The sequence below is a fragment of the Podarcis vaucheri genome, assembly GCF_965113315.1.
Source record: "Podarcis vaucheri genome assembly, chromosome: 1".
Classification (NCBI taxonomy): domain Eukaryota; kingdom Metazoa; phylum Chordata; class Lepidosauria; order Squamata; family Lacertidae; genus Podarcis; species Podarcis vaucheri.
This window is the reverse complement of record NC_138759.1, coordinates 89510892-89520331: the sequence shown is the minus strand read 5'-3', so window position 1 is coordinate 89520331 and position 9440 is coordinate 89510892. Positions and strand designations below refer to the sequence as shown.

At 43.6% G+C, this 9440-nt stretch overlaps 1 long non-coding RNA gene across 2 annotated transcripts; it reads right to left on the bottom strand.

The window, feature by feature from the left end:
• Positions 1–1127: 1127 nt before the first annotated feature.
• LOC309541262 lies at positions 1128–9163 on the bottom strand. 2 transcript variants are annotated; one of them, XR_014223680.1, is made up of 3 exons: positions 7209–9163; positions 4250–4352; positions 1128–1482 (listed from the first exon to the last, which is right to left on the bottom strand). It is a non-coding gene; the product is annotated as an uncharacterized lncRNA (long non-coding RNA). The 2 variants fall into 2 exon arrangements; XR_014223681.1 differs by lacking the exon at positions 7209–9163 and adding an exon at positions 5166–6770.
• Between the last annotated feature and the right edge of the window lie 277 nt (positions 9164–9440).

Sequence of the window (9440 nt, the reverse complement as noted above, 5' to 3'; positions counted from 1 at the left end):
CCCCCTGCTTGTCACGTACAACAAACTTACAGCAACTGCTCGTTCTGGGGTGGTGGTGGGTTCCTCCACTATTTCTTCCTTTCCCTCTCCCTTTCTCTCAAGTTTTCAATAGTCACAGAACTTCCCAGTACTAACGCCATCACAAAACCCAGTCATAATACCAGATCATGGAGAGTGAAGTCCTCCTCTGGCTCCCTTCTTTCTGAGACATGTGGAATCGTGTAGTAACCAAATCAACACTGTCGGGGCTGGTGTGAAGATTACTGTTTTCTCCAGCCAACCCTCCCTTCATCTCTTAGATTCTAATAAAGGAACAGCAGCAGCACTTAGGGTTGATTTCAGGCTCTTTCTTCCAGACACATTGTGCTGCGGCTAAATTCACTGCTCAGTTGGCCTACCAGAGAGAGAAACTCCAGGGCTGGGTAGTGACTGCTTCATCTTAAATTGTGCAAAAGGGCTACATTTTTCACATGCAGTGCTTTACGTGTCCTCTTTCCAACCTCTCTTCCCTCCCCCTTGTGCTTCCACTCCATCCATCCAGTCTCAATGTCTGGGCAGATGTTACTGTTTGCATTAAGAAGCAAAGAACTCAGGGCTACAGCTGGGCTGCAACCATCTGGATTTGGAATGGAGGATGGAAATGGGGAGCACTTGGAACCAGGGTTTCCATTTCAGCATGTGCTTAAAAACAGTAGCAGCTGGTTCCCACCACAGCCTTGACAAGCGCCTCTGCTCACATACATCTAGGCATGTTTCACTGGAACCCAAAGTGGGAGAGTGGATTTTTCTCACCTGCTTCAAAGGATAGATGCTACAGAGCCACTGAAGAAGCAAGCCTGTATGTCCCAATTAGTGCTTTGCCAAAAAATTATTCTGCCTTCCCCCACTCTCCACCATCTTCCATCAATTAATGAGATAAGGAATTGCATTTGAGAAATATCAAAGGGGAGGGGGGATTTGGTGAAATTATTATGGGTTGGGTGCAGAGTGTTTATTGTGCATACCGTACCTTACTCTGAGGTGGCCAAGGGATTTTGTGCAAGACTCGAGCAGTGCAAGACTCCTGGGGTTCCAGGCTTATCCAGGGTTTGATTTCCTCGGAAAGAGGGACAGCAGAGACTGTGGTATCTTCTGGATATATGGTTTATTTACACATATATACAACCTGAGTCTACAATGGAGGGGTTCACGATATTAAGACCCCCAAAAGGCATTGCTTCTCCCATAGCCACAGTCTTGGGTTCAAACACAAATCAAGCATGTCTCTCCCTTTCAGGGTTCTGCTTGCAGCCCACTTAGTGGAGGGCAGACACCTCCACTATGGTTTTTGTCCTTCTACCTACCAGCCAGTTGGTCAGCATTTTTCAGCTTTCCAAAGGTGCACTGCTTCCTGAAAACTCCACAATGTCCTCAGCTAGATTTCCTGTCAGTTGGTAAGAAGAGGAGGCTGCTTATCATGTACCTGAGTGCTGTCAGGTTGTGCTATTTTTAAAAAATAAGAATATTTTTATTTTATTTTAAAACAAATCAGTGCAAGAAAGGTAAAAGAAAGAATTTCCCTTATAAACAAAATCAGTGAGCATGCCCTTGGAGTTTTTTCAGAACAGAAAGCACCCACTGAGGAGGCTGCAGAGAGCTGGAAAGATTCATAATGAAAAGAAAAGTACATATAGAAACCTGGGCCATCTCATAACAATAAAGTATGTGCAACCAGTGTTAGAAACTGAGATATGAAAGCTAGGAAATAAATGGCACCTTAAACCTAGGTTATGGGCACTGCAACGGAGTGTCTAGGCGTGTTTTTTTAATAAAAGAATACAAAGCTGAAAATGAATGAACTGCAGCTAAAATCTTATGTGCATTTTTCACATGGTCTAGTCTTATCTGAATACTGCAAAAAGCAAAGCCATGCTTCCCCTGTCTGCCCCCCTAATATTCTTAAGAGGGTCTCTTCTCCAGTCTTCAGAGAGTGGCTGGAAGTGGGGAGGCGGGAAATTTGAAATCTTAGGCACAATACTGTGCCCAGAGCTCAGAAACTGCTTGCATTAATGAAATTCCCTATCGCAAAACATGCTTAGAACAATGGGAGTTTCGAACGCTGTGTGCAACCCGGCACTCACCAAAACTATAAATAAATTATAAAACATCCTATAAGTGAGGCAGAAAAATGGAAGCCTCTTTTGCAAAGGAAGAACACTTTCAAGAAACCAAGGAACTAATTTCAGCACAGCACTAGTCCAAATGTAACATGAGGATGTAAGTCAAATGGATCTGTGCACAGTACAGGATGTGATGCTATCTCAGCTGTAACTTGGACCCAAGTAGCAGAAATGCCTTGATGCTCCCACCAGGCTTGATGCTCCAAGACCGGGGGCGGGGGTTAAAATAAAATCAGCCTTTTGTGAGAAGAGCCTGGACTTCTCCTAACAACTACTTATGGCTTTCCATGGAAGACAATCTCAAATTTGGCTCCACATACTCCACATGATGAGAATGGTCCAGACTCTGCCCAGAAATGTCTAGCAAGCTTAACAGAATAGATGTTATGGGAGATACTTGTCTACCCCCAAACCACATTTTCCCCATGCATTTTCCCTGTAACATCTAAAGAAAGAAATGTGTGGCCTCCATGTCATTGTGCTCAGCATTTCTCTGCTTACTGCAAGCACTCGGTGAACCAGAGTGGGAGTGGAGACATGTTGAGCAAGATGTTGTCAAAGCATGAATCGCTTTCACTAGAGGTAACTGCAAGTTCCTTTGGGGAAAATGAGAATGGGCAGTAGCCATAGATTCCCAGTAATGTTTAGGGTGAAATCCAGAAGAACTGGAGAAAGGAGGGCTAACCCTCAAGAATTCTGCCCAAAAGCTTCCAGGTCTTTTGCCCAGCTGCTCCCCACTCTTGAATTCCTAAGACTTTGAACTTAGTGTCATTGCTCACAATGCAGTCACTACCTCTGACTACATGTGGCAGCTTCCCTATAGCTCTGTGCAAAATTCTCCTGGTATCTTCTAAGGATGGGAAAATCTGCCACTTTTGGTTTCTCTCACTCTCTCATTTTTCCAATCTTAAATTCAGTTCTCCACATTTCCGCATCAATTTGCAAAATTGTTTTTGAAGTTGTCATGAAAATTCATCAGTATTTTAGTGTAAATTTCTCCTAATAAGCACAGTTTAATGCAACATTTTTGCATGTTGTTTCCATCAATATATACATTATTGCACACATTCCAGTAGTATATGCAGCTTTGTACACATTGTTTGGTTGGAGAGCTACATCACAAAATTTGTAGAAGCGAGAAATTTGAAGGATGGCTGTATTTCAGTCCAAATATTGATTTGGGAAGCTCATATTAGACTGATTTGCCTTTAAATGTGCACTGAATTAAACTCTCCCCTCTGTCCTTAGTGTCTTCTGGGATATTGTTTCATGGACAGATGTCCATGAAACATCCATTGCAAACTGCCACCATTTATTTGCCAACATAAATGGTGCCACTAGGATACCAGACAGTAATTGGTGTGATGTCTGAAAACAGCTGTTACATTATATCGTTGATGCCTTCCATCATCAAGAAGCAGACTATGAGAAATGGCCTCCTTCTAGGTGGCAAGAAGACCTAATTCCTTTCTTGGTCCAGCAGGAACAGGGAAGGAGAAGGAGAGAAAGAGAGAGACTCACTCAGCTGCTAAATTTGCCATCAGCAGCTCGCAAAAAGTTGGCTTGGCTGATTGCCCTGACAGAAATTGATGGGAGTCATGTGGCAGGCAGCACGGGAAGGAGCAATCCAATGCAAGGATTTATTATTATTATTATTGCTCAAGTTTGCAGTTGCTTGTGGTGTGCTATGCCAAGTGGGCTGTGGAAGCGCAAATGAAATAAAACCAAATTGAGGCACTGCGTTAAAGAGAGAGAGAGAGCAGATCCATATACTTATAAGCATATGGAGGTACTGGGGGCATGCCAGATGGTTCACCACTAATTGGGAAAGGCCTGGGTACCCTCTTATTGTGGCCATCAGAAGTAACCTCATGGTTATGAGGAGGGAACAAAGGATTAGAATGGAAGACACTCATCTGTGGATCAGAAAAGGCTTTGAGACCCTCAGGGTAATTTTAGCAGGCTGCAGTGGGTGACTGGATTCATGTGGCACAGAAAAGGACAGGCAGGGAGTGGAAAGTGGATGGCACTCTCCCAAGTACCGCCCACAAAAGCAGCTCTCTGTGACAAAAGGGGAACCACTACCTTACCTAGGCATGAATTCAAGTCTCTGCTCACTCATATATTTTCCTGATCTGACTCTGGAGCTTGTCCTTAATTTCCTTTCAGTTGAATGGGAATGTCAGTGATCTACTGTGAAAATAAATGGGGAAGGAGTTATCCTTCAATACATTTACTTTAGGAACCATCAATATTAGTAGTTTTTAAAGTACGAGATCACACAACCTTTCTTTGTTTGCTTATGGGCTTCTGCAGCTTAACTTGAGCTCCTGAGCTATGAGAAAAGGTCTTATGGGGAAACTGGCAACAATCCAGAACAATTGGATTCTGGCAGCTCCCTCACTGCGAGACGTGAAGTTACAGGGAACCAGGCAGTGGGGCTTCTCGGTGGTGGCGCCCACCCTGTGGAATGCCCTCCCATCAGATGTCAAGGAAATAAACAACTATCTGACTTTTAGAAGACATCTGAAGGCAGCCCTGTTTAGGGAAGTTGTTAATGTTTGATGTTTTATCATGTTATTAATATTCTGTTGGGAGCTTCCCAGAGGGGCTGGGGAAACCCAGCCAGATGGGCAGGGTATAAATAATAAAGTATTATTATTATTATTATTATTATTATTATTATTATTATTATCATCACAGTCCCAAGGGGGGGTCTATTAGCCATGTACTGTGATATGGAAATCTCTTTCAAACTGTCAGTACTGGGTGGCAATACATAAAGCAGCCTATTTTGGTAGGAAAGCATCAACTATAGGCATCAAAATTCTGCACAGAGTGACCATATGCCCTCCTTTGCAACTCTATTTGAAGGAGTCCTGTTTTAATTTGTTTGTTCTCTGTAGGGGGAAATGGTCTACTTGGTTTTAAAGAAGAGCATAGATATGATGGGTATACAATATTGGAAACCTGGCGGAATGGAGAGAAACAATTGGATGAAGTCACCTGTAAATATAAACTTTATAAGAAAAACAGGCTCTTTGATCCAGCAGCAGCTTCTTTCAATAGGAAAAGCGAAAAGTTCCAGTTCCACTTTCTCTTAGGAGGTTTCTTTTTTTATAGAAAAGACAAGGAAGGGTGCACAAGACTTCAGGGTTCAGCACAGATGGCTGAGCAACAGCCATATTAACTGCTAACTAGGAACCTAGGTGCACCAATGGAGCCAGGAAGGCTAGTGTCCTGACTCATTGGGCCAGTAGCAGCTACAACTGCGGAATGGGCTACCTGTTAGTATGGCCTGAAGCTGTTTTCCCAAGAATGTTTCCAGCACTTAGTTCTTTTTATAGATACAGCTTTTGGGGGGTATCCCCTCCCTGTTTAAAGGCAAATGGCTCTGAATGTCTCGGTACACGTTTCCCTAAGAAAACATTTCTTTTTGCATTGTGGTATCTGCTTTTTTTCAGATCCTATAAGCACTCTCATTGTTCTCTCTAGGTAAGTGCACAGGGCTCCTTCCTTATTGGCACTGAGCCACTAAGCAGGCCTTCCCCAACCTCTTGCTGTTTTCGACAAGTTCGTTTTGATATCTTTCAATATGATTTTATACCATTGTTTTGTTAGCTGCCTGGGAGACTTTTAATCAGAAAGCGGGTGATACTTTTTAAAATTAATGCATAAATGCATGTCCAAAGCTTTTATAACAGGGTTATTCCTTATAACAATCACAAAAGGAATGAATTTTTAAATTATACAGCAAGGGTACAATGAAATGTTAAATTCCCATTCATCATGACTTTTGCCAAAGGCGAATGACGTTTATTCAGAGTTGTGTTTTGGGTTTTTTTATGAACTTGGCAGCCCAAGGCTAAACATATTTTTTTAGAAGTCAGTTTGCTCAGAACTGTAGCCCAAAACTCATGGAACATTTCAGTGTGCCGAGAACAAACATAAGAGCAAAAGGGGTGGGTGGAATATGGTGCAGTGGCTTTGGGTCTGAGCCCAAAGAGTGGGAGAGATGAGAGACTGTCCCCCTGTCCTTCTGCAGAAACTGGAAGTTGGTTATGGTTGTTTTGAAAGCTGTGGTCCTAACAAGAATCAATTGAAAGCAACTCCCACAAGAAATCAATGGAGCTTGTTACAACATCCAAGTGAGGAGCCTGAAAATCTAAAATCCTGTCTCAGTATGTGAGCAAAGGGATGAGGAAAATGCTTCCTGGCCTGGGATCCACTCTGCTGGCAACAGCCTTCATGTGACTGGAGCAGCCGGCCAGATCACTGCACAGAGTGATGAAAGAGTCCCAGTCCAACCGCCCCCCCTCCCAAAGGGAGCTTCAGATTACACTTCTGGTTGCATGAAGCCCATGGCTTCTTGCCAATGACCAAGTAGCTATCACAGCCCTGATGGATGACGGCATCCGCCACCTGAGCCAATTTCCACTGGCAGCGCCACAGACCCAGCTTTCATCACCCATCAAGACATCTGTTGGTGTCCACTGGGGGCTCCAGGTCTCTGTTACAGTAGGGGATATTTTTACAGCTGAGTGGTAGGACTGGGATAGGTGAGAGAGGAAGGTTGAAGCAAAAGCTCAAGAAACTTTGCTCAAGAGGAAGGGAGGTAAGATACCCCCCACAACTTCATGGAAACTTGGGAGCCAATAATGAAAATGCTGACAGATGAGATCACTTCATTAGTATGCATTTTACCCATAATACCTTTCTGCACCCACCCACAGGTACTAGGCTGTAAAGTACAGTGGTACCTTGGGTTGAGAACTTAATACATTCTGGAGGTCCATTCTTAACCTGAAACTGTTCTTAACCTGAGGTACCACTTTAGCTAATGGGGCCTCCTGCTGCCGCCGCACCACTGCCACGTGATTTCTCTTCTTATCCTGAAGCAAAGTTCTTAACCCGAGGTACTTTTTCTGGGTTAGCAGAGTCTATAAGGTGAAGCGTCTGTAACCCGAGGTACCACTGTACCATGGGCCTAATCCACCCAGAGTCAAGGACTTTCAAGCTCTTTTGATTTTTCACGAGAGTGTTAAATACCTTTGACACTCGATACTGAGGCTGCCTTGGTGGCTACTAGTGCTTTTCCCCAGCTCCAGCTAGTTCACTAGTTCTAGACCCTTTGAGCAAAGATGACTTGGCTATGGTATTGCATGCTGTGGTAACTGGATTATTGCAATGCTCTCTGTGTGCCTTGAGGATGACTCAGCAACTTCAATTGGTCAAAAATGCAATGCCCAGATTACAGGCTGGGGTTTCAATTAGGACTCCTATAACCCCTGTTTTAATACAACTGCCATTTGTCAGCTGATTTCCTTGCTCATCTGAAGGTGCTCATGCTAGTGGTTACAACCCTAAATTACTTAGACACTAAATATCTGAATGACTACTTCCTTCTTGGATGTTAAGATTAGCAGAGTAGTTTGTGAGGTTGGCTTGGGAGAGGGCAGGCTGTGACTGTAGATTGTTTTTAAACTGTTTTAAGGCTGTTTTTTTAATATTGCTGCAACCTACCCTGTGACCTGCTGGTGAAGGGCAGGTAATAAATTGGATGATGATTAAAATTTTTCAAAAAAATATGTCATTGACAGTGCAATCCCATGCATTTCTACGCTTTGAGTTCAATGAAACTTACTCCAAGGTAGGTTGATTAAGATTGCAGGCTAATTCTCCATTAATGAGACTTCGGAGTGCTTAGCCTTATGTGGGTCATGCCATTTCTTTCTGGCTTACGTATAAGAAAGACATGATTCTCAGTTAACCTCTCACCTCCTACTAAATTGTTCAGCAGAAATAAAGAAATCTGAGGAGCTACTGATGACATCTGTTGTAACATAGATGTCTGAATCTTGTCTCCTGGCTATTTGAAACTGGGCAGCCTAATCCGCAAAACAGATCTGCTTTAAGACCTTGGGAGTGGGGCTTTGATTTAACACAGGTGCCTGCATGGCAACCACCATGTTTGCTTTGAAAAAGTCCTCTTGTTTTTAGTGAGACTCACTTCTGACTAAACGGAATTTGGTGCAACCTGCAAATCTCAGTCATGAGCTAGTAAAACAACTAAGTACATTAGCTAGTGGAGACCACTAATATGAGGAGAGCAAGGGACCAAGTAGGAGAGCAGAAAGAATCAAGTTTTTGATTCAACCTGGTGCAGGTCAGGTTGCATGGGTCAGGTCCTTTAAATTTACTCTACACACCACCACTAACTCATCTAATGAGTTGTTCTTTAAAAATCCCCCCCTCCATGTGAACTGACCCAGACCCTGAAATCATCATTGGAGGCCTTTTTTCATGCACCTCCTCTGCAAAAGCTACAGAGGGTGGCAACACAAGAATAGGCCTTTTCTGTGGTGGCTCCCTGCTTGTGAAACGCTCTCCCCAGGGAGGCTTGCCTGGTGCCTTTATTACACTTCTTTAGGCATTGGGCAAAAACATTTATCTGGATAATTCAGTTGGTAAATCAAGACACTCTTAATCTCAGGGTTGGGGGTTCAAACCCTATGTTGGCCAAACAATTCCTACATTGTAAGTGGTTGGACAAGATGACCCTTGTGGTCCCTTCCAACGTTACAATTCTGTGGTTCTATCATTCTAGGGCTGCCATACGTCTGGAATTTTCCGGACATAGCCAGCAATTAACCATCTGGCAACCCATGTTGGCAGTGTCATTTCTGGCAATTTCCCTTAAAAACAGCTCAAAAACTTTTTTTGCAAAAACCTAGAAAAAACTCAACAATTTTTCTGTCTGGATTGAAATATGGCAACTCTATATAATTCTTCCGGGCCCGTGGCTAATTAAATATTCTATGGCCTTTTAAAGGGACGCGGGTGGCGCTGTGAGTTAAACCACAGAGCCTAGGACTTGCTGATCAGAAGGTCGGTAGTTCGAATCCCTGCAACAGGGTCAGCTCCCATCGCTTGGTCCCTTCTCCTGCCAACCTAGCAGTTCAAAAGCACATCAAAGTGCAAGTAGATAAACAGGTTCCCAGCGGGAAGGTAAACGGCATTTCCATGCGCTGCTCTGGTTCGCCAGAAGCAGCTTAGTCATACTGGCCACATGACCCAGAAGCTGTACACGGGCTCCCTTGGCCAATAAAGCGAGATGAGCGCCGCAACCCCAGAGTCGGCCACAACTGGACCTAATGGTCAGGGGTCCCTTTACCTTTTACCAAGGCCTTTTAAACTGTGGGTGGGTTGGGTTATTGTTTTTGTTTATTATTATGGTATCTATTTTTGTGTTTTTACATTGTAATCTGCCCTGTGATCTTC